This window comes from Chelonoidis abingdonii, chromosome 24, assembly GCF_003597395.2.
Source record: "Chelonoidis abingdonii isolate Lonesome George chromosome 24, CheloAbing_2.0, whole genome shotgun sequence".
Classification (NCBI taxonomy): Eukaryota; Metazoa; Chordata; order Testudines; family Testudinidae; genus Chelonoidis; species Chelonoidis abingdonii.
In genome coordinates, this window is record NC_133792.1 from 15,719,341 (window position 1) to 15,744,886 (window position 25,546).

The window sequence follows — 25,546 nt, forward strand, 5'->3', positions numbered from 1 at the left end:
AGGCCGGCTTCTGCTCCCATTGCACTCACTGGCAATACATCTATTGATTTCTGTGGGAGACATTACCGCACTTTGGAAGAGAGGCTCTGATCTGATATCTGGTTTTGCTACTGGATGAGGAATAAGAACCAGCGTTTCCTATGCCTCCCAGGGCTGGAAGGATCTTTGCAAACACCCACAGGTGCTGATTCATGCACAGAAGTGAGCTGTTGTCTCTTGCCTCTTTTTCTTCCAGGTTTCCCTGCTCTCAAGATGACTGACCTCCACCTTCAGGGAGAGATTGAGGCATGGGAGGGAGCATCCCAAGGTGAGTGTATGTAGCCAGCTGTGTTGGATGGACAATAGATGTATGAACAGGAAGGGAGCAGTCGATTCATCTGTCCTGGTTTCCATGAGGAAACCCATCACTTTTAGGGACATTTAATGTTAAACCCCAGATTTTCTCACCCCTTTGATATTGGGCTGGATAAAAAAAATAAAATATGATATCTCCATTAATTTTTTTTATCTCCTAGAACTGAAAGGGACCTTGAAAGATCATCAAGTCCAGCTCCCTAGGACCAAGTACTGACTTTTGCCCCAGACCCCTAGGTGGCCCCCTTAAGAGATTGAACTCACAACCCTGGGTTTAGCAGGCCAATGCTTTAATCACTGAGCTATCCCTCCTGTTCCATCTATAGCTGCACTCCAGGTACCCATTGCTAGGGCCTGAATCTCTTCTCACTCACTTCGGTTTCATGCTGGAGTCTCCCTGCTGGCTTCCGCAGAGTGAGATTCACAGTGGTATAAGCAGGAGGCATATTAGGCCCCGAGGGGGCAGCGAAGACTTGCTGACTAACCTCAGTGGCCAGGCTGCTCTCTAGGATCCTCCAGATGGTCATGAAGTGAGGAGGGGATAGTTAGAGGCCCCAGCTGCCTCTGGGTGGACACTTATTTCCCTGTGAGTGGCTGGCCCCTTCTGTTGCCCAGGCGGTTAAATGATTTGGTCATGTGACAGGAAGGCAGCGCAGGCCAGGCCATGGGCTCTGGACACTCCAGTGCGGATGGGCTGGGCGTGCCGAGCGGGACAAAAGCCTGCGAAGCTGCAGCTGGACTGAGGAAGCAGCTGCCGGTGAGTGCTGAGGGGACCACGACTGGCTCCGGCGGGAAGCAAGGGACTGTCTGGAGCTCTGAGAAGTGGGGCTGGGGACCCCTAACTCAGGAGGAGAAAACTAGCTGAACTTTGCAACTGGTGCTCGGGGTGAAGCCGGTGTGAATGCCACGTGGCTTGGGACGCAGGGCTGTGGGCTCCCTGGATTAGGGGGAAGGGCTGGGGCCTGGAGAGCCGACGTGTGTGCGGACTAACTAGACTGGGTCCCCCTCCAGGAGGGCAGTGTCCAAAAATGATAGGGATTGGGGCTAGTTTTTGAGGAGCCCTGTGAGAGATGCAGAGCCACCCAGGCCACGAGGGGCGCTCTGGAGGCGACAGTGGTTTGTTTTGGTTTCCCTTAGCTCTCCCCCAGTCAACTTAAGCTAAGCTGAAATAAACCAGGTTTGTTTATATGGAAATAAGAGTGTCTGCAAAGGGATTTGCTCCAGTTTAATTAAATCACTTCAGAAATCACACCTTTGGTGAAGCTGGTACAGCTCTGTGGGGAGGCCAGCCCTGAATCAGTTTAAAAGTCACTGTGACTGCTTGGTATGGACACAAGAGAGTACAAGTTAAATCAGTATCAGGCGCTCTCCCCCGATCTAGGTGCCCATCAGTGTTGGGGGTGTTGCACCAGTGGAGTGACTTCAGTGCTCAAACTGTGTAGCCAAGGCCTGAAGCCTCTCAGACAAGCTGAAAATGTCACACACACAACAGCATTAATACTTCTCCAAGGGTCCAGCTGGGACAGGGCTGGGGCACTGCCTTGTCCCTGGTGAGCAAGGCATTAACGCTGGCTTAGCTTCCCCCTCCCTTGCTCAGTGGGTAGGGTGCCTGTGGGAAGGTTAGGCTCCACAGCCAGGTGCACAGGACCCTATGGAGCCCGCAGGCTGGGGAGTTCTATTAGGTCAGTTGGCTTAGCTGTCTTGTTGCTGACCGTTCACCTAGAGGAAAAGCCCTCGCTATCTGCATGTATCTTCCACTCATCCCTTGCCCAGCATGGCTCTACCACGGTACCTAGCCAGCTTTCCTCTCACCTCCCTTCCCCCTGGCGGAGTCTGAGTCTTCTCTGTTCTCCCCTCTACCTTCAGCAGATCCTCTCCCATGAGTGGCCCTGGGCCCTGCAACCCAGGTGCTCATTATACGGGCACCTGTGAAAGTGCCCCTGAGTTCTGGGCCGATGCAGAGAGCGCCCTCAAGTGGAATGCCTGCTGCTTGCTGACTCTGGGACATGAGTCGCTGCCCCTCCGCTGTCTTTAGATTCAGTGCCATGCTGACACAACAAGGCAAGAGGGCACAGAGCACGGGGAGGAAGGTGAATTATTTCTACTCTGCTCTTTATTTCCTCATTGTCCTGAGCGGCGCAGGAATGCAGGGCCTCCGTTGGCCGAGCTGTCATTGGCCAAGGGAACACCGGGCTGCGACTGGACTCAAGGTTGCACAGAAAATCCATTTGCAGAGGCTAAGTCAGCTCTCGAAGGATGTGATTGTGCCTCTGGGTTAGAAAACAATCAGTGGAGCTGTGTGCAGTTCTAGTCTCAGCTGAACGAGAGGATCCTGCCTGTCACTATAGCAACAGACCAGGATCGCAGGATACCTGGTGTTCCCTGGTCAGTGTTGCTCAATTTCTGCGCCGGGGCTGAGCGGAGCTTCTTGAGTTTGCTTGTCCAATGGCTCTGCCATGAGCTTCAGCGGGCGCCAGGGCAGGTCTCTTCCAGGAGAGCCACGCCACTGCAGCCCTTTGGGAGGCAGGTGCCTTTGATCGCCATTATAAATCACTGCAGTCTTACGAACGGCCATTCAGGGCAGGAATGGATGGGTTATTGATTAGCTCCTGGGGGGTTGAGGGGAGGGAGGCATGGAATTCACAGACTGACAGAAACGGCTTTGAAGTAGCATTCTGTGATTGTAGTTTAGAATCGTGTGGGTGGTGGTGTCTGAGAGACCACAATACTGCAGCCTACAAGATACAATCTAAGGGGATTTGTTTTAGCTTTAAGCTTTGGTATAAATAATACAGACCTACTTTTATGATGATTGCTGTTTGTGCTAGTGATAAGCCAGGATGGCAGTGGGGTGATGGGATTGGATGGTGCAGTACTGCAGTCGCAGAAATTCAGGGCCTGATTTGCCCCTCACCCTGGTGTAAATCAGGAATCACTTCACTGAACTCAGTGGAGTTGAAACTGGTGTAAGTGACAGGAGAATCTGTCCCCCCTCCTGCATTTATGTTTCATGCACCACAGGTGCTTACTTCTTGCTAGCGTCTGATTCCTGCTCACCACTCAGACCGGAAACATAGGTGTGGTTGTTTTTAAAAGCAGGGCTTTCCAGTCAGGGGCAGCGTGTGAGTTTTGTTGCCTCTCCGAGGTTTCAAAGGGCTGTCGGTAGCATATAGAGCCTTTGGGCCTGGTTCTTCTTACAACCTGTGCAAAGTGGGTGTAAAGGCCACCGTTCTGGTTTGGTAGCATCTGACATCTGCTGTGCACGGATGTCAATATCTCTACAAGTAAAGGGCGGTGAAGAATCAGATCCTTCAACTGCTAAATCAGAGGTTCAAATCCAACCTGGGTGCGTAATGTCCACCAGCGAATTGCTGCTCCATGGCTATGTGGCAAACAAGTTTGGTGGCCCCAGTCCAGTCTTCAGAGGGCAGGTGTCCCCATCAGATCAGTCACCCCAACTGGCACCTCAGTGGGGAGTCTGAGCAGAGGAAAAGGGCTGAAGGAGCCTCGGGCACTAAACTCCTACAGGTCATGGTTGATGCCCATGGGTGTAGGAGCCTGCCCTGCAGCTGCCCGTACTCTGTATCATGGCCCTTAGAACAATGGGGTTGGCACCTTTCGCCAGCACCAAATTCACACGTAAAACATTTTCAATACATGGGAGGGAGGAGGGTTGGTGAGGCTGATCCTTGGTTAGAGACAGACTCTGCTGTACAAGACAAGCCCAGGAAGCCAGGCTGCTCTGGGCTCTTCCTGTTCCCTGAGCCATTCTTCATCTGTGTTGAGCAGCAGCGGTGTTTCTTGTGATAAGAGCAGGGGAGGAAAGGGTGGGTGTGTGTCAGTCAGTCCCACCCTGAAAGTGTTCCCTCAGAAGCCCAGGAAGGCCCGGGTACCCCAGATAACTGAGAACCACCAGCCCACAAGAAGTGGGGACAGGGCTGTAAAAGCTGGGATATACATGAAGCCCCTATGGGTCTTTCCTTGGCAGAGAGGCCTGGTGGGGTGATGTGCTGCCTCTGTCTGGGGATGGAGAGGGTTGGTGCCAGCTTTGGAGCAGCAGAATCACACGTGAGATGGGGAGGCTCCACAGAAGGGATCAGAGGGTAGAGGCCGGGCCCTGTGCGAGGTGCTTGCTGGGGCTGAAGGACAGATCTCTCAATCAGCTGAGGCTTTAATAAAAGGAGATGCATGTTGGTGTCGTGCATCACATTGTTTGTGTCGTCCTGTGGGCCCAGCCCGCATGGAGTAGCCAAGTGCTCTGCAGTAAAAGTTTCCCAAAAGACAGCTTTGTGTCTTGGGGGAGGCGGGGGGTTTGCGGGTCCATTCACGCAACACCAACAATCTGGTGACTCCTGTGATGCTACTGTTTAGCTACTTGACTCCATGGTGCAGCTGCTTGACTTCTTTCCCTAGGAGCCCTCAGCAATAGGGTAACCAGATGTCCCGATTTTATAGGGACAGTCCCGATTTGTGGGTCTTTTTCTAGTATAAGCTCCTATTACCCCCCACCCCGTCCCAATTTTTCACATTTGCTGTCTGGTCACCCTACTTGGCAGAGTAGGTTGGGGTGGAGGGTGTAGGAAGCCACACAAGCATGAGGCCTCCAGCTGGAGGCCCTCACACCCTTTCCCTCCCAGCAGAGGCATGAGGGCTGGGGGTAGAATCGCTGCCCACACTGCAGGGGAAGAAGTGCCCCCTCATCCCCTGCCACCCAACAGTTTGGGGTGCAGTGTTTTCCTGTAGATTCATCTGTGGGAGGGGGCTGTTCTGGGCGAGCTGCCTGTCAGCTAGAAGGGGTTGGGCCGTGGCTGTGTCACAGTGCTGAACACCTCATTACGGGTAGTGTCACCCAGCGTCGCCAGAGAGCATGAGTCCCAACGGCAGCCAGGCAGTGCTGGCATCTTCACTGAGTGCACACACAGCACATCAAATCTCCCAGAGGAGGCAACTGCTTCATGCTGAGCTGCGTGCATGGGCTGCTCCTGTCAATGCTGCGGAAGCCCAAGCGTTGTGGAGATGAGGAGGAGGATTTCATTTTTATTTTTGGTGTGAGTGATAACATGCCCCCAAGCTTTTAATGCTGATTAAATTCAGCTGCAAAAAGAGGTTTTAATTTATAAAAATGAAGAGTACTGGGTAAGAAGCAAATCTGGATTATAACCTCAGGCATATGGGGGAATCAGAGCTGGGCTGTTTGTTTGTCTCTATTCCCCTCGCGCACCCCCTAAGCTTGTGTTTTATTTGAACAAGCTGTCTGGTTTATTTTTGGTCTCTGATTATTGGAACTGTGGGGAAGAAAGAGGGAGACACGTCCGTTCTCGGTAGAGCTGTGTGGAGTCTCGCCCCGATCTGTGTTTTGCTCTCTCACTGGACTCTTTCATGATGCGTCCGTTTCTGTTCTTCCCCCAAGGCAGAAGAGGAGAGGAGGAGGGAATGGGACCCCCCCACTACCACTACCAAGACCAGAGAAGGGCATGAGATGGTTTGAGTTTGGTGAGGAGAAGGTCAAGCTTGCAGAATGCTGGAGTGATATGGCTAACGCTGACCCCTCTGCAGGGGGCAAAGACCCAGCAAGTGGGTGGGGAGAAGAGGGAAGGCCATTTTCCTATCACATGTTATTAGAGCTGGGTGAAGAACAGACTTTTTTGGTTCACTGGCGGTAGTTCTGAAAAACTGGGGAAAAAACTGTTGGGTTTCAGTTTCCTTTTGATTTTGAACATTGACTCGCACGTCTCATTCTTCCAAATAAAATTCAAGGCCATTTCAAAATGAAAAGTCCCTTCAAATCAGAAAATCCACGTTTCCTTTTGAAATTGTCCAGACAAAATATTTTGATTTATTTGGATATTTTTTTTTGGTTACCAAACCAATTTGGCAAAATCAGCACCAAGTCATGAAATATTTTGGTGTGGTCAAATCTGCATTGGTCACTGAAAAATTTCACCCAGCACTATCTGCAATGGCCACAGAGGCTTGGAGTCAGCAAAGAGCTGGAGGAGCAATGGAGCTCTTGATACTCTGAAGTGCTGCACACAACCGCCTACTGCAACTGCTTGTGCTGCAGCCAATTGGGCTTTTGTATCTCAACATCACAAAACAGCTTCAGACAAGTGTGGGTGCACGTTGTGTGGGGTGTGTGGTGTTTGTGTGTGGCCTGGACATGTATGCCAAGAGTGTGTAGTGTGTATGCATAAATTGCAGGTCTGTGTGGTGTTTGCATGTGTGTGGCATGTATGCATAAGGGGGGACTTGTTTTGTGTGTGCATGCAGTTATGTGTATGTGTGTGGTGTTTGTGTGTGTTCAAATGGCAGACAGTTCCCCCCACATCTGATTATACTATTGAACTGGAGTGTAATTCTGCATCCCACAGAGACACCATAATCCCATAGAGCTGTTCTGCGGATTTGAGGACTGGGGGGGTGGGGCCGGGGTATTATTAACACCGTTATGCAAGACTTCATTTTGGTAGAGCTTAAGGAAAGGCACCTTTCAGTGCTCCTTTCTCCCGCTGTGTTGAGCTGGAGCTGGTCTCTCTCCGCTGTGGAAGGACCAGCTGGCAGGAATGCCAGCAGCAGGAGAGCAGCTACATGGGTCTAGTTCTCTGGCGGGATGGCTAGCAATTCCCTAATGCTTGACCTTAAATGCCTGTCTCCTAGAGGCAATATGTGAGCTTGGAAGAGTCCTTCCTGGAATGCCATGATGTGGCTCTAGCCTCTTGTGTATTGGATTTCCTTGGAAAAATGCTTCCCCCTTTATTAACTCAAGAGGAAGTTTCTAGCAAATGATAAGAGATCCATAGACCGGGTTAAACAGCGTTCAGCAGCTCTCTGAGTCTGGAAGAATCTATCAAGTGTAGCTGTGTTAAACTACTTAAAACTTAAAAAGCTACTTAAACTTAAAGTACAGGTTGTGCTAGAACATCTGTTGCAACAATACACAATCTTTTTCTATGCCCAGAGACTTCCAGCTCACAAGGACAATAGTAGTTCATGGGAACTCCAGTTTAGCCTATGTACATAAATTAGGTGGCAATTAAGCCTTTAGTTACTGGACTGAAAAAAGAGAGATGCGCACAGCATATATCTCTAAGATGGCACATCCCCTCTCAGACACTAGACCAGTTACTGACAACTTGGGCAGAGGGAGGCTTGAAATAGGAGATAAATGACCCTTTTCCTTGAACACACAAACCACAGTAACCTGGTGTTGCTGGGCTGTCAGGGTCACCCAAGAATGAATGCAATAGATAGTCCTTTGTCCTAAGACATGCTACTTTGTGGGTGTCAGTATGTCTGGGAGCGTGTCTCTATTCTGCACTGGGACTGCATCCTTGTCTTAGCTTTGGGGGAACCAGAATGTCAGGAGAGTGAGCCTTGACTGCTGTCTTTGATATTGCGCTTTCATGTGGAAGGACCAGGAAGGTGTTTTTTCTCCCATGCTGACCTTAGGTACCCAGGAGTCCCCCTTTGACACCCTTTGTCAGAGGTAGGGCTGGCCCGCGGATATTTCTCATTAGTGCTATAGGGCAATATTAGGGTATGGGGCATTATTTAACTTGGCATTTCCTCAGCTTTCATCTGAGGATTTCGGAGCACTCTATGAACATACTGATTCCCCCTCTCAACACCCCTGTCTTTTCAAAGGGGTGGGAAACTGAGGCACACACCTTTCTCCAAGGTGAATCGGTGGCAGAGCTGGCCATAGAACCCAAGTGTCCTGACTCCCTTTTCACTGATCCTGCCATCAGAATACACTTCCCCTCTGCAGGTTTGAGCACGTTAACCTGGCACTTGGTGGGCCTGGGCCCTCTGCTGGATGGGCTCCTACCATTGGCTGATTGGAACTCCAAGAGATCTTTGCTTCTGAGTTCATTCCCCAGGATGCAGGAATCAAGTCGGATTAAGAGTCCCTTAGCTGATCACATTTATTTCATTATTTGAGTGAAATCCCTTGGTAAATACCTTCTTTCCCCCCTCCTATCTCCTTTGCTCTTCATCAGAATAGAAGATGAAAAATTGCAGAATTAGGATACGTTAATCACAAGAGTGGCATTAAAATCACATAGATGCATCATTAACCTCTCCTGGCCCAGCTGCACAGAGCGGGGAGGTAGGCTTAGCTGTTGCTGGGAGATGCTAAACAGGGAAAGGATACCAGCAGATTCTGCCTGCCCGCACAGTGGTCCTGCTTAGTGGGAGAGAGATATTCCAGCAATTAACGAGGGATTTCCCAGCAGCCACTAAGTGGAGCTGCAGCTACTTCTTTTGCAGCAGCATTGCAGCAATTAACCTTTCGTGGTGGTAATTTGATAAATTGGCCAACATGCCATAGCAGTTAACAAGAAAGGCCATGGGGTAGGGCAGGACTTAGGGGCCTCGGCATTGTGACATACATCATGTTCGGGGGGCCTGAATAGGAGGCATTTCCATCCAGAGTTTGGAGTCGAGTGCAGTTAGAAATGTCGTTGCCCCTCGATTTACAATAAGGTCTTGGTTCTGCCCTGTGCTCTAGAGGGCATGAACACGAAGGCATTGCTAATACACCTGGTCCTTGGACAGGAACCTCCCTATGGACCCTTGAGATGTACAGAGTGACTTGACTGCGCGTAGGACAGTGTGCCTTCATTGGGGCATTCTCCCCTGGCCACTTCCCTATATAGCACTGGAGTGAGGAGAGGTACAGAAATTGCTCCAGTACATCCACTGGTGCACTGGCTTGCTGTTTGTTCCCCAGGGCAGTTTCAGGCCTTGGTTTACACCGGTACAGCCCCTGGTTTAGGCCCTGGCTCCCTTAGAGATGTCCCTCTGCATTTGCACTGAGGTCTGCGGGCGCCCTGTGCTTTGCCCAGCAGCTCCCCACCCCAGCCTGCAGCCCTTGGAGGCACGCTGCTATGCCCTGCTATTGAGAGACACCTGCCCATGAAAGGAGAGTTGGGGTTGACAGAGACCCTTTCAGGCCTGGGGATTTTTATTGGGGGTTGCCTGAGCTGTTTAACTGTTGGGGTGTTGCTCTGAGGTCCTGTTTAGTGAGATTTAGAAGCAATTTCAGATAGATGCCCTGACCCTCAGAAACTTCCCTGCTCCTCCGGACACCCCACACACCCATCCTTCCACACACACGGGCAGCACTTGATAGCGAGGAGCAGACATGGAGAAACTCCCTCTTTTCATCCTGCTTATCCTCTTCATCGGGTCCTAGCCTGCATTCCTTGCACAACCGAGGAGCCCACTGAAATCAGCAGTGGACAAGGGCTGCAGAGTCAGACCCACGGAGATTAACTCAAATAAAATCGCCAGGAACAGAAGCTCAGATAATTGCAAATAGATGATGGGTGTAAACTAAACATTCCCCCTGAGACACGGGTGCACTGTTCTTGCTCTGCCTCCACGTCCCTGCTTGGCAGAGCAGCAGTGAAAGCGTTTCCCTTGACAGTTTGTTTAGGAATTAGCTTCATGCACATCTGGCTGCAGAGGTCAGTTGCAAAGAGATGTGATCCAGTTAGTGCTGATTCCCCAGCCTTGTTGAGATTTTGACCTTGAAGCTGCCAGGCTTGTTGTTTTTAAAAGGGGGTTTGCTGTGTGTGTTTTTGTTTTAACCCGATTGCTAAGACATACAACAGCAGCAGATTACCACATTGGTTACGTGTCCGGCACACATGGGGGTGTACATAAAACAGATTAATGGGATAGCAGGAACAGAAAGAAATACATGGGGCCATGTGATGAGAGCTGCTTAGGAAGCGATGCGGCAGGAGGAGCTGCCTGGTCTGATGGTTTGGATGATCTGAGTTGAGCTAGAGCAGTTCCTGGAAGTATTCAGCTACTGCTCTGCATTCCTTGTTTCAGGATATTTCGTATATTCTTTTGTCTTGCTCCTAAATCAATGTGAGGTCATGTGTGCTTAGCTGATTTCTCTAAGGCCCTGTCCAGAGCTGAACAGAACCAGGCTAGATGTGAACAGAGAATTTCAGACTGCAGGGACTTCGGCCCAGGAGCATCAAATAGTCCATTTATTAGATACTTCAAAAAGGAGAAATAATATGAACTCTTCCATTTGCAACTTCCCCGAGTTGGGTTGGGAGGGTGGGGGCAGAATGGGAGACACAAGCTAGAGACTGGACAGGGAAGCTTTATTTTTTGGATACTAGTGACCCAATCTTTCTACCTCCTATTTCCACCCTCCTGCTAAAACAAGTCACGGCAATATGTCTGGCACTCAAAGAGCTCAGCAGTTCTCACCTGGGGAGGTGCCTCTCTACCGCTTTGGGAAGGCACAGCTGGAGTCTGACCCAGAAGTGTCTAGATCAGAAGAGTCATTCCGAGGGGAAAGATTTGTATGTTTCACAAGATTTCCGGTGTTTGTTTGGGTTTTTTTCAGTCTCCTGCAACAACAGCAGCAGCTGCTCAGCTTCCTTTCTAGATACCCTTCTTCCTGTTACCCAGCATGCTTATTATCTACTACAGACAGACTGGCAAGAGTAACCGGAAAACTGATACCTTATCTCTACCTTCAAGGAGCATATTTAGGAGTTGGAATGTGTTGCAATGGTAATTGACTATATAAATACAAGTGATGTATATGGACATAAGGCTACTCCTCTGAGAGAGAGAGCACCTGCTAGACAGGAACCAGGCTATAGGCACCAGGCTTGTGCCTACCAAAAAACCCCTCTTTTTATATTTAAAATGTGAGTCAGAAAAGCAGTGGCTCAGACTCAGCAGCTGATTGGGGGTTGGGAGTCAGGACTCCTGGGTTCTACTCCCAGCTCTGCCACTGCCTTGCTGTGTTGTTAGCCAAGTCACAACCCCTTTGGGCCTGGGTTTCCCCATCTGTGGGAAAGGGCTCACCATACATACCTGCCTTGCAAAGGATGTTATGAGGATGAATCAGTTTGTTTAGGTGGCAGTTTGTCACAAAATGTCCTGAGTACATACTTTTTAGTCTGGGCTTGGATTTAGAACACGGTAATATGCAAACACAACAGTAAGAGTAAATAGGATTTGCAAGTAATAGACTAATTGCAATGAATGGACTCAGCAGTGAAGGCAAGCTGAGAGCGCTGAACCAGAACTGATGAGTGATGGGAGTCAAGCAGTGCTGCAGCACTTCACTCATTTCCCTCTCGGTAAGTTACTGACATGACTGTAGCAATCGCAGTAGCCCTGTCTTGGTGGTGATGAAAGAGGAGGGAACAGAACAAGCCAGCCTGGCAGGGGGGATGAGGGTAACAGCTGCAGGAGAGGGGCGGGGTTGGGGGTGTCTATTTTGGCCAGTTCTGGTTGGGGAAAATAGACGAGGCACTTTTGAAATGTCGGCTCTTGGGGCCAGGAACCTGATAAATAATCAGCGCTTCCACTTGCCTGCAATTTAGGGAGCTGGGGAAAGCGCAGAGACGGAGCTGGGTGAGCCTGGCAGGATCATTCCAAACGGTTGAGGGAGCAAGAAGCTCTTTTTGTCCAGGTCACTTTCTAGGGCCGTCATTCAGTTGTGCTGCCCAGCTGACCGTACCTGGACCAGCTAGTAAGGAGACCTGGACATTGACTGTAACGGTGCTCTCTGACTGTAACTGCTACTGCATCCCTACCTGTACCAGTAAGTCACTCTACCTACATTTGCAATATATCAGCACTTGAGACTGCCACCATACTGACTCTAGAGACTCAGGCCTGGTCTACACTACGCGTTTAAATCGATTTAAAGAGCGTTAAATCGATTTAACGCTGTAACCGTCCACACTACAACGCCCTTTATATCGATATAAAGGGCTCTTTAAATTCGATTTCTGTACTCCCACTCCCGACGAAGAGGAGTAGCGCTAAATTCGATATTAACATATCGGATTACGGTTAGTGTGGACGGAAATAAAAATCAACGTTATTGGCCTCCGGGCGGTATCCCACAGTGCACCACTGACCGCTCTGGACAGCAATCTGAACTCGGAATGCAGCGGGCAGGTAAACAGGAAAAGCCCCGCGAACTTCTTGAATTACATTTCCTGTTTGCCCCAGCGTCGTGAGCTCTGATCAGCACGGGTGGCGATGCAGTCTCAAATCCAAAAAAGAGCTCCAGCATGGACCGTACGGGAGATACTAGATCTGATCGCTGTATGGGGAGACAAATCTGTTTGTCAGAGCTCCGTTACAGAACACGAAATGCCAAAGCGTTTGGAAAAAAAATCTCCAGGATACACAGCGCTGCGTGACAAGCGTAACGGGAAGCCAGAGACTCAAATGGACGGTCATGGATGGAGGGGGTACTGAGGACTCCAGCTATCCCACAGTCCACAGCAGTCTCTGAAAAGTATTTGCATTCTTGGCTGAGCTCCCAATGTCTGTAGGTTCAAACACAGTGTCTGGCGTGGTTCAGGAATAGCTCCTCAGTTTCTTTCCCCCCCCCACCACCACGTGAAAGAAAAGGAAAGAAATCATTTCTTGACTTCTTTCAATGTCACCCTATGTGTACTGAATGCTGCTGGTAGACGCGATGCTGCAGCAGTGAAGAGCAGTATATCCGCTCCTCTCCCCTTCCCGGTGGTAGACGGTGCAAATATGACTGATAAAACCGTCCTCATGAATATCTAACATTGTTGACATCGGAGGCCCTGCTGGTTACTCCAGGTAGATGGACAGAACGGCTGGTAATAACCCAGCTTCATCATAGCAACTGGGGACTCAGCCCAGTTACTCCCTTTCCTGTGTAAAGAAAAGATTCTGTACCTGGACTGTCATAGCAGCAGCAACTGGGCTCGAGCTCTCAGCCCCCTCCACCTGTATAATGTCCTGCCTGGACTGTCAGCCCGCGCTAGGGGAGGCTGCCTCCCCCTCATTTTATGTCACTAACAAGTCTCTGTTTCTTATTCCTGCATTCTTTTATTACTTCATGACACAAATGTGGGGGGGACCACTGCCCCGGGTAGCCCAGGAAGGTTGGGGGAGGAGAGAAGCAATGGGTGGGGTTGTTGCAGGGGCACCCCCTGTGAATACTGACACGGAGCAGCTGTGCTCTGATACACTGGTCCTCTAATACACTTGCCCCTTATTCTAGGGCAGGACTGACTCTATTTTTAGAAACCATAAGGGAGGGATTGACTCAGTCCCAAGTGAGTCAATCCCCAATTTTGCTTTTTGCGTTGCGCCCCAGGCCGATTTCAGCCAGGGGCACTCATGATAGCAGCGGACAGTACACAGAGGGGAAGAGATAACCGTCATCTCATTGCCAGTTTTCTCCGGCAGTAGACGGTACAGAACGACCGGTAACCATCTCTGCTGTCATTGCAAAAGCAAGTGAATGCTGCTGTGTAGCGCTGGAGTATCGCCTCTCTCTCCGCTGGCATCCAGTACACATACGGTGCCGGAAAAAAAAAAAAGCTGAACGGGCTCCATGGTTGCCGTGCTTTATGGCGTCTGCCAGTGGACCAGGGAAAAAATGGCGTGAAAAGGATTGTCAGCTGATGTTTCCTGGAGGAGGAATGACTGACGACATTTACCCAGAACCACCGCGACAATAATGATTCAACGAGAACTTCAAAGGGGCGGGGGAGACTGCGGGAACTATGGGATAGCTACGGAAGAGCTACCCACAATGCAACGCTTCAGAAATCGACGTTAGCCTCGGACCATGGACGCACAATGCCGAATTACTGTGCCTAGTGTGACTGCATGAAATCGAATTTATAATATCAGTTTTATAAAACCGATTTTAGCTAATTCAATATTATCCCGTAGTGTAGACGTGGCCTAAAGCCCAGATCTTCAAAGGTCTTTAGGCTTTTAACTTTCATGGGGAGTTAGGAGCTTAAAGACCTTTGAGGCTCTGGATCTGTGACTAGAACGGCTCTTCTGCCTATACTTGCTCTCTCACTGTAGTTGCCAGAGTAACAGTACCTTGAAAAGACACTGCGACTACTGATGCTGGATCTGCAAAATAGTCTGCTCCACGTCATTGGCAGTACATAGGAATTGCCAAACCAGATCGACTCCGGCTCATATTTTTCAGTAACGTGTCTCTGGCAGTGGCCAGCACTAGCAGCTTCAGGGGGAGGTGCAAGAAACCTTGCAGTAAACTGAGAGGGAGTAGGATGAGACCTTCATGTGCGGTAGATTATCCACTAACAGGGACTGGTTTAAACCCTGAAGCTTGAGGCTTTTTATCTTTTCCAACACTCTCTTGTTTTGCATTACCAGTTAAAACCCTGGATGTTCCTGCTATCTCTGTGAACATCTAAACCATCTCTGAATCATGCTAAATTCTTGGCCTCAGTGACCTCTTGTGGCAATGAGTTCCACAGTCTGATTACATGAGTACGAGATCTCTGACCACTTCTGATGTTGTGTGTGTCACCACAGGGGAATTATGGTCGTATGTACCAGGCCTGACAGCTGCTAACACAAACACCTAAACCAACAGCACTTATTTCTACCATGCTGTAATCTGATCACTCCTGGGATGGGGTTGGAGGGTGAAGGCATTGAGTAGGGGCTAGCTGCCACCAATGATCTCTACTTTGTTGACAGCCTCAGCAGAGTCTAATGATTGAATGGACCATGGAGGCTGAATTCCTCTTTCCCTCGGAAGAAGGTAGAAGCACATTGGCAGGGCAATGTGCCACACATTGATACCTGTGGATAAAGAGAAGGCTTCAGTCTGCAGGGCTGTCAATCCTGCTGCTTTTGCCAGCACTATATTCACTGAAGAGTTGGGAGGGAAAGCAATGCGTTATTGTAATCAATTCTGCAAGCCAGCTTGCCTGTCCCTGGCCCAGCTGTAGCTATATTTGCTTAGCAGCTTTGTTCCTTTATTGGCTGTTGTTTTTGGAGGCCTTCCAGCCCACTGGAGATTGGGATAAACTCTTGTGCTGTTTCCAACACTGGTGTTCCCTTAAGCAGACATTGCTCCCTGGATCAGGACAGAGCAGCCTCTGCGCCTGGCTGGTTAGGGAAGGGCACCGCGCAGCCCGGCTCTGGCGCAGCATCACAGTTCTCCCTGTCAGTGTTTTAAGAAAAAAAAATGTGAAGGAGCCTTTAAAAAAAAAAAAAAATCCATCCAATCCACTCGGCATCTGCATCTTGTGATCCTGAAACCCAAGAGCCCCCCTGACTCAGCAGGTTATTAATAACCCCCTGGCTGTCTTCCCAGAGCAGCGACTGCCAGCCCCAGCTTCTCCTTCTTCTCCTCTGGGACAAGGCAATGCATAGGACAGGCAAGGTTAGAGGTTCCTGCCCACCTCCAGGCCCCTGGGGCATTGTGGTGTAGCCAGCAGGCTGCTGGCTTTCCAGTGCTGCGCAGACCGAGCCCTAGGGGATATGTGTGGTGGCACTAGTTATTGGAGGCTTTGCTAGTCAGGGCTCCAGAGAAGATTTTGAGGGTCCATCTGTGTCCAACAGCCCCAATGATGAGTCACTCTTGAAATTCATAGCACCAGGATCTGTGCCTGTGAGACCACTCTGCAGCCCATCCCGCTGCTTTAGAACCCAAGGGGTTTTGGCTAGTGAGGTCACAGGAGCAGAACAGGGTTCTTAGGCACCTGAGTCTCCCCTCCTCTGTCTCTGTTCATCCTCTTGCAGGGCCTTGCTGTATTCATGCCCCTCATGCCCTCCCTTCATACCTGCAACCAGGAGAACAAGACAGGCAAACCTTAGGTCCTGGTGCAGACGTGACCCTGCTGTTACCCTTGTGAACCTGACAGGAGGGGATATTCTTAACAAGACCAACGCAACAAAGACCAAAAAGCCATGCCTCTGCCTCCCCCGGGCTGTGAAGATGACATAACCTGGGGTTGGGATAGTCTGGCTCTAAGCCCCAGGTGAACACAGTCTAATGAGGCACCTGTATTGCCCAGGTAAGCATTGTACTTGCGGTTTTCACTAACAGCCTCACCAATTTCTTGGCTTATAGACAATATGGAAGCCCATTGCCAGCCTGTGCCTTCAGTTTGCACCCACGCTTTGCCCATTGTCAGGTGACATGGGCTCCAGTGAATCACATCCCATCTACAGGGCATAGAGACCCAGTTACCCCATCATCGCATTCGTGGGCGGACAGCACCATTCAGCCTGACAGTGAAGACCACGTTGTGTTCAGGCCTCAGCCCTGTGTTAAGGTTTTCGGCTTTGAAGGATTGCAGCATGAGTCCCGGCCGCAGGAGTGCCCATCCTGTCGGTCCCCAGCTCCCTCCACCCATTGGATTTGAATAGCAGAGGAAGCCTGACTTGCGCCTGGTTACACAACCATCCCAGCAGCTACAGCTCTGATTTGTTTTCTTCCCTTTTTCTGTTTTGCCCTCCCCCCTCTGGGTTCCTCTTTTCCACTCTCCCTCTAAGTATTTTAGAACATGAGGGCAGGAAAGGGGGCCCAGTAGTTTAGGCTGCAAACCACAAACAAGAAAGGAACAGTAACCTCCACTAACCCCTTACGCAATGGAGATGAGGTCTGCACCATTTCCAGTACCTGATGGAGGGCATTATTAATCATACGCGGCTAAGAATAGAGCCCAAATCTCCTCACGCTCTCCCCTCACAGACACAATGTCCTTTCCAGCCCAGCGAGCCCATGCAGGCTGCTGTACCACTCTGCAGTGTTCCGGCAGTTTGCAAGGGGACCTCTTGGCCACAGCAGACATTCCTAGCAGCCACTGCTCATGGGGATCGTTCAGACTCTCGGTGAGCCCCGTGCCCCCTTCAGTTTCCTGACCCTCCCCTGTTCCTTTCCTTTAATTTCTTGAACATTGGGCCTGATTCTCAGTCTGTCCCTCCCCCCTACCTCCCTGTGGTTGGGGGAGGTGCAGGGGAAGAAGGCAAAAGTGGTTTTAAGTCCCCTTTGTGCTCCCTGTATTCTGTGGCCTGACCAGCCCCCAATGAAGTTAGAGCAGCTCCAAGGCTGCTCCAACTTACCTCCTGCTTCTGCGCTTGTGAGCAGAGCAGATCCCAAACACAGTACGTTCTGGCCTCACCCTTGACATGGCTGGAGCAGGGCTTACATCAGCTTTACATTGCCTGTACTAAGGTCATTTCTTCCCCTATAGGGCTTCTTTACAGTAGCAGAGTGATGTAAGGCCCCCTTACAATGACAGAGAATCAGACCCGATAGCTTCGTCCTTGCCTTCTGCTCCCCTGCTTCTCTTCTGCCTCCCTGTCCTCCCATTCCTGCCACATCTTCTCCCGTCTCTCTTGGCTTCCCTTCCTCTTCCCTCTCGCATCTGTCTGCTCTGTTTCCCTTTCCTCCTCCTTCTCCCTACCCCTTGGGCACTGCCCCCTGCACTCTGCCTCGCTGTTCTGCTTTTCTCTCCTTCTTGTGGGCCTCTCCAGGACAGGATTTCCCATAATGCTGGCTGGCCTAAGGTCAGCAAAGGGTCTTTGGTGCCCTCACACTAGTCATTTTCAACGGCTCCCTCCTCCAAGCCAGAAATCCCTGGAGATACAACTTCGCTGACGCATGGGGTATCCCTTCAGGCACTCTGGTATTTGAAGCTGTGGCCGGGTACCTGAGGCTAGCTGAGGTAGGTGCTTTTCAGCAGTGTCTGCTGCTCCTATGCAGTGCTGCAGGCCTCCCACAAATGCCCTTATGCTGATGTTGTTATAGGGACGCTTCCTCTCAGAAAGGGAGGGTGGGAGGCTGTGTGGCACCATGATGTGAACATAAAAATCCCCAAGGCAGGCAAGCCCCATAAGAGGCTAGTAGCTGCAGATCAAGGAAAATAGCATGTTGGCTACATTGAGATGATGATGCAACCCCCAGAATGCTCTACAGAGAATGAAGCAGAGGGGGAGAGAGTTACAGTCCTGAGCATCTGCCTCTCCCTTTGACTTTAGCTAGACGTCTGGAAAATCAGATGTAAGACATCTCCCAAACCCAGTGGCACTTTGGGAAACACTGACTACATTGGCTGTGCTACTGGGTAGTTTTTAACTGTGGAGCTGGACATAAAAGCCACCTCTTTACACTCACCCTCCGGAAAATCAATGCCCTAGGCCAGTGGTTTTCCAGCTTTTTTTCATTTGCGGACCCCTAACGTATTTTGAATGGAAATGCGGACCCCTTTGGAAATCTTAGACATAGTCTGTGGACCCCCAGGCGTCTACAGACCCTGGGTTGAAAATTACTTTTCTGTGGTAATGACAGCCTTTCACAGATTCACTAGACACAGCTCGGATGACCACAGGTTGAAAAACCACTATGCTCAATTCAGCCCTGATGGCCAATGATGCATGCTGAACTGCTAACTTTCTGGGGGGTGTTGTGTACTCTTAGGATGTGATCTATCCACTGCTTTATGGATGGTTTTTGTCACACAGTACCCTCTGGTGGGGAAAGTGTGCACATGTCATATAAATAGACTCCGGTAGCCAAATCCCACATCTGTTGATGTGACATCTCTTGGAAACGGTGAGGCCAAATTAAGGTGGATTTATTGATTACTTTAACAAAAATGTGTACATCATATTGTCTTTTATATACACTCATAAATTATATGTATTTGACTGCATCCTCGACCCCCATCTTTCAGACATCACTTGTCCTCATAGAGGGGAGATTCGTCCCTGCATCGTTGTCAGAATGTGGCCAGCAGGGAGCCATTGCATCTCTCCACTTCCAAGGCTGGCAGGGGCTAGGTCAGCCTCAGGCTCAATTTAAGGCAGCTCTGAACCTTACCCTAAATTGCACCCCAGGCATTCCATCTATCTCCAACTTTACTGGTGGATTTGCTCCCAGAATAAGTCATAGCTTGTATCTGACTGGATGGATTGAACTGAACTAAGTGGTGTTTTCATACTAGATTGGCCTTCTGTTGATTAAATGTCTGACCTTTGCAGAATTTCAGACAGCTTGTCTATCATGTTTAGGAGTTTCTGACCTAGTTCAAATACCAAACAAGTAGCTAAACTTTTTTCCATTTGAGTTGCTATGCCAATGATTTGAGATCTTATTTCAGTATCTTTTTTGTTGCATCTTTCACAACTTCCCAAGTTGCACACAATCACGGTAGGTCTCAGAAATTGAAGCCAATACTACTTCATGGAGAGTCCATCTTCTTGGATAGAGGACACAGATACCTAGTGGTGTACTTCATAGGCGCCAACTCCATGCGTGCTCCGGGCCTGGAGCACCCATGGGGGAAAATTAGTGGGTGCTCTGCACTCACCGGCAGCCAAGCTCCCCTCCTTCCCCACCCCACTCCTCCTCCTCCCCCTGAGCATGCCAGGTCCCTGCTCCTTCGCCTACCTCCCAGCCACCGCCACAGCTGTTTGGCCGCGTAGCAAGCTCTGGGAGGGAGGGGGGAGGAGTGGGAATGTGGTGTACTCAGGAGAGGAGGCGGGGCCAGGGCGGGGATTTGGGGAAGGAGTTGGAATGAAGGCGGGGCAGGGGCCTCATGGAGGGGGTGGAGTGAGGGCAAGGACAGGGGCAGAGGGTGGGTCAAGCACCCAGTGAAAAGCGGGAAAGTCAGCGCCTATGGTGTATTTAACACTTCATATTTTGTCCTGAAATATTGCAATTGTTTGGGTGATTTATTTATATTTTTTGTAAGCAGTTCCAACAATATCTCTCAGAATAGCATTTTGAGTAGTGTCCTGGCATGCCACATTCAAAGCATCTCCATAGCAATGAGTATATGTGGCTTGGGGTTCCCTCTGTTGCACTCTGCTTGCTACCCTTGATACTCAGCTAAGTTTCGCAGTCAGGACCGGTGCTACCATTTAGGCGACCTAAGCAATGGCCTAGGTCGCCAGAATTTTTGGGGGGCGCTATTTTGCCGGGGCAGGCGGCACGCGGGTCCGGGGGACCTACCGCAGTGATGCCGGCGGATGGTCCACTGCTGTGAAGGTCCAGCGGAGCTGCTGCAGTCATGCCAGCAACAGGTCCATGGGAGCCTTTAGACCAGCGCACCGTCCGCCAACATGACTGCGGCAGCTCTACCAGACCCGCGGGGTGGAGGGGGGCGGTGAAACGGCCGTCCGCCTAGGGCATCAGAAACCCTGGCGCCGCTCCTGTTCGCAGCCATAGCATTGCCTGTGACAGTTGTTGTTCCCCAGAGTTAGACACAATGAGATATAGCAGGGGTGGCCAACTTGTGGTTCCGGAGCCACCTGTGGCTCTTCAGAAGTTAATATGCGGCTCCTTGTATGGATACCGACTCCAGGGCTGGAGCTACAGGCGCCAACTTTCCAATGTGCTGGTGGGTGCTCACTGCTCAACCCCTGGCTCTGCCACAGGCACTGCCCCTTCCCCTGAGTTTACCATGCCCTTGCTTCTCCCCACCCCCAGCCTCCTGCATGCCACAAAACAGCTGATCAGGAAGTGTGGGAAGGAAGGGAGAGGCGCTGATTGGCAGTGCTGCTGGTGGGTTGGAGGCTCTGGGAATGGAGCAGGGGTGCTGATGGAGGGGGGCTGCCAGGGCCGCCCAGAGAATTCCGAGGGCCTGGGGCAAAGCAGGGGAGCTGTGGCGCTTGAACTCACCAGGCGGCGGTCCGGGTCTTTGGCAGCATTTTGGCGGTGGAGGCCCCTTCAGTCACTCCATGTCTTTGGCAGCAGCATCGAAGGCCCCCCCCCCCCCCACCGAAATGCCACCGAAGACCTGGAACAATTGTCTGCAACCCCAAAAGCTTTCCACTGGGCTGCCCTAAGCCTGGATGGGAGAGATCTGAGGGAAGGGGTTTCCATGGCTGATGAGATGGGATGGAGGTCTCTGCTCACGCTAGGAGTCTACACTTTCAGATAGCTCAGGGCAATAGAAAATTTGTTTAATTCTCCTTTATTATAACATTCATATTTGGTGCCCATCACTGCTGTTGTAGGAGGTTTCAGTATAGAACTTCATCACCTCCTCCTCCTCCAGCATCAAAACCTTCTCCCTTGAGGAGCACATTTCTTTCATCTCCTATAAGGACTCTACTGTTTGGACGGCCCAGGGGCCTGCTGATGTATTACTATGGCTCTTTGGAAATGTACATTGGTAAATTCTGGCTCCTTCTTGGGCTCAGGCTGGCCACTGCTGATATCTAGCTAATTACTGGTATGATTACCTCAGTGGATGTACAGGCCATATTGTTTGCGAAGAGTTGATTGTACAAGCCATTCATGCCATCACCCACATAACACAGGCAATTGCAATTGCTTTTTGTTGGAGAAGAATGTTATTTCATTTACCATAATTGTATAGCCTTGATCATTGTATACCACTTCCCAGAAACTCCCTCAGAAATCCCCCTCAATGCCATAGAGACACAATTTCCATTGTTTCATTTTGAATAACTGGACTTGTGAATTTGTCTCCACTCTTTTTCAGCCACTTTGAAGTATTGATCGTATTCTGCGGCAAACAAAGCAGATGAATAAAGTTGCAGTCAACCTCTCCACTTAAGGGTATATTTTCAGCTTGTTTAGTGTGGTGGCCTCTCAGTGCAAGTCCTTGGCTGGCAAGACATGTACTATTAGAATTTTCATTAGGATGTTCCTGTGCTCTTCTGAGAGAACTGAAAACATAGCATGTCACTTAGCTTTCTTTGTGGTCATTTGAAGCATTTCACCTGCTTTGTGGTGACATGAAGCTTGGTGCCTCTCAAATTTGTCTTGATCCTTTTTCCAATTAGGGAATTCAGACTCCATTAAAGTTTCACCTGTGCACTTAGTCAAAAGTATTTTGCATCTAAAACCAGCTTGGCTAACGAAAGAGCAGGAGAAGCACAGACAGCTGGGCCTCACCCAGGCATGCAGAATGCCCCTTCACAAGAAGAGGAGACCTTGCTTGATGAGTCATTTCTCAGCTAGGGAAGAAAGGACCCAGAGCCTGCTGCAGAGGAGACCTTCAACCCAACACTGGTTACCAAGAGCAGCAGCATGTCATCTATGTATGCAATACATGCATTGAATACCCCAGAATTGAAAAATGTGGTCCACCTAGTGACGAATGAGCTGGAGCAGGCCCACAGGACAGCTCATGCGAAAATTTTCAAGTTGCTCGATGTGTCTGCAATAAACTGACCCACATCCATATAAAAGGGATGGTATCACTGCTGCATCGTGTATCATCAGTTTTATTGGCGGTTTGATGGTATGCAGGTTGAGCTTCCTATGGTGAAATCACCAAAAGTCTGGGTTGCCTTTCATATTCTGTTTTGATTTGATATGTTTTGATCCAGGAAACCGTCACTTGAGATGGTACTGTCCATGATATGTTAAGTGATTGTTGATCTTTAGTTTATACTATTGATGGCGATGATGGCTCAGTGGTAATGGTTGATGGGGCTGGTTGGAGGAGGACTTCATTTCCCACCTGCCCCAGGCTGATGGTGAGTCCATTTCTTTCTTTTTGTCTCCATCCATCTTCCTCTCCCTGGGATGGCAAAGTAAACACACACTCACTCACTTGCTTCTGAGAACCCATAAAGGGTAAGCTCACTTTTACTGAGTAAACAGAGCACAATCATCTGCAAAAACAGTTTAATGTATGAGTTCCTCAAAGACTTTTTTGTCTTTGCAGTAAGCCTCTGGGACTGAAGAGTTTTTCATCAGTTCTATACCTCATGTAGATGACCCTTTGAAGGTGGTCAGTTACATTATTCAGAATGGGTGTGAAGAGGAGACCAAAGAGGATCAGTGCCAGCCCACAACCTTGTTTCACCCTATTAAATATGGGAGTTGGTATAGGGAGGCTACCATCTGAGTACTTGACCAGTCGAGTCTTTGTGGAATTGATGTATGGGGTGTAGAAGCAGAGGTAGTACCTCTGAAAATCATGACTGTTACACTCTTGAGTGGTTCTTCCAGTCCTCAGTTCACACCCAGTTCTCACCTCACCAATACCACACTGTCTTAGCAGTGGCCATGACATTTCTGACCACTACATGATAAGAGTGGATGGATGAGCAATGAGTTTAAGTGCTGTGGCAGAGGGGGAGATGCTATAGAAATGAATGTGTTATTATCTTTTGCTTGTTTATTTCATCTTCTTGAACTCTACGCTGGGGTTTATTAATTGGCACTTACATTCCCTGGCCTTGAAATGTTTCCTTGGAGATGAGCATTAGACCTTTGGAGAACTGCTTATTACAGCACCAGGTGTGCATGAAACTGAATGCATTCTAGTGCAGCCCAAGTAAGTCACTGTCCTAAAGTTTGGGTGCTGGTGACTACACTAGTGATCACAGAGTGGTGGATCTAAGAGGGACACTGCAGCATCTGATATTACAAAGTGCAGAGTTGTGGGCTTTGCTTATTTTTTATTATGTGACATCGATATGTTATGACATTAAATAACATGAGATGTTTCATTCCCCTCTTCCTCATCAATCAGCTGAAGTTGGCCTTGATTCTGCAAAAGCCCTTGCTCTGTGCACAGCAGGGCGTGCAGATGTGAGCAGATGCTATCTGTGCCCACGCTAAGGCTAAGCATTCTGTACTGAGCATTTGTGAATCTCAAGACCTGACACGTCCACTCTCTTATTCATAAGACTCCAGGGTAGAAAGGCCAGGGAGAGGGTAGGGAACAGATATGGATTTATGAACAATCCTCATCATATTAAAGAGGTATTCAGTAGGGCTGTTGATTAATCACAGTTAACTCACGCGATTAACTAAAAACAATTAATCACGCTGTTAATAGAATACCAATTGAAATTTATTAAATGTTTGTGGATGATTTTCTGTATTTTCAAATATATTGATTTCTATTACAACACAGAATACAAAGTGTAAGGTGCTCACTTTATATTATTTTTTATTACAAATATTTGCACTGCAATAATGATAAACAAAAGAAATAAGCATTTTTCAATTCATTTCATACAAGTACTGTAGTGCAATCTCTTTCTTAAAAATGTAACTTACAAATATAGATTTTTTTTGTTACATAACGGCACTCAAATCCAAAACAATGTAAAACTGTAGAGCCTATAAGTCCTACTTCTTGTTCAGCCAATCGCTAAGACAAAACAAGTTTATTTACATTTATGGGAGATAATGCTGCCTGCTTCTTATTTACATCACCACAAAGTGAGAACAGGTGTTCACATGGCACTTTTGCAGCTGGCATTGCAAGGTATTTATGTGCCTGATATGCTAAACATCCATATGCCCCTTCATGCTTCAGCCACCATTCCAGAAGACATACTTCTATGCTGACAACACTCATTAAAATATAATGTGTTAATTACATTTGTGATACAATTCTCCCCCAAGGAGTTCAATGTCTCCTGTTCTGTTTTACATGCATTCTGCAATATATATTTCATGTTATAGCAGTCTCTGATGATGGCCCAGCACGTTTGTTTTAAGAACACTTTCACAGCAGATTTGACAAAATGCAAAGAAGGTACCAATGTGAGATTTGTAAAAATAGCTATAGCACTTACCCCAAAAATTTAAGAATCTGAAGTGGCATCCAAAATCTGAGGGGGACAAGGTGTGGAGCATGCTTTCAGAAGTCTTAAAAGAGCAACACTCAGATGCAGAAACTACAGAATCCGAACCACCAAAAAAGAAAATCAGCCTTCTGCTGGTGGCATCTGACTCAGATGATAAAAATTAAAATGCGTCAGTCCACACTGCTTTGGGTCATTATCAAGTAGAACCCATCATCAGCATGGATGCATGTTCTCTGGAATGGTGTATTTTAATGCAGTTATTTTTTGTACAAAATTCTACATTTGTAAGTTCAACTTTCATGATAAAGAGAGTGCATTACAGTATGTGTATTAGGTGAACTGAAAAAGACTATTGCTTTTTTTTTTTTTTACAGTGCAAGAATTTTGTAATAAAAATAAATATAAAGTAATCACGGTACACTTTACATTCTGTGTTGTAATTAAAATCAATATATTTGAAAATGTAGAAAACATCCAAAAATATTGGTATCCTATTATTAACAGTGCAATTAATCATGATCCATCGCGATCCATTTTTAATATCACTTTACAGCCCTAGTGTTTAGCTTCGTGCTGCTAACAAGGCTGGAGCAACCAGGGGGCTCATTATTGCAGTAGAGCATTACCCTATGCTCTCTGCTGGGGCGGCTCTAGGTATTTTGCCGCCCCAAGCACTGCAGGCAGGCAGGCTGCCTTCAGCGGTTTGCCTGCGGGAGGTCTGCGGTCCCGCGGATTCGGCGGCGTGCCTGCGGGAGGTCCACTAAAGCCATGGCACCAGCAGACCCTCTGCAGGCATGCTGCCGAAGATGACCGGCAGAGCACCCCCTGTGGCTTG

The 25,546-nt window shown here is 48.9% G+C and overlaps 1 protein-coding gene and 1 long non-coding RNA gene across 2 annotated transcripts in view; both read left to right on the plus strand.

Moving 5' to 3' along the window:
* Positions 1-5,020: 5,020 nt before the first annotated feature.
* LOC142045913 (uncharacterized) lies at positions 5,021-6,129 on the plus strand. Its single transcript, XR_012654838.1, has 2 exons — positions 5,021-5,402; positions 5,765-6,129. It is a non-coding gene; the product is annotated as an uncharacterized LOC142045913 (long non-coding RNA).
* A 10,002-nt stretch (positions 6,130-16,131) lies between these two features.
* Positions 16,132-25,546, plus strand: part of PRRC2B (proline rich coiled-coil 2B) — an 80,655-nt gene continuing 71,240 nt past the window's right edge. The window contains exon 1 of the mRNA XM_075060459.1: positions 16,132-16,193. The gene's annotated coding sequence lies outside the window, so the exon portion shown is untranslated. The remainder of the gene's footprint in view (positions 16,194-25,546) is intronic.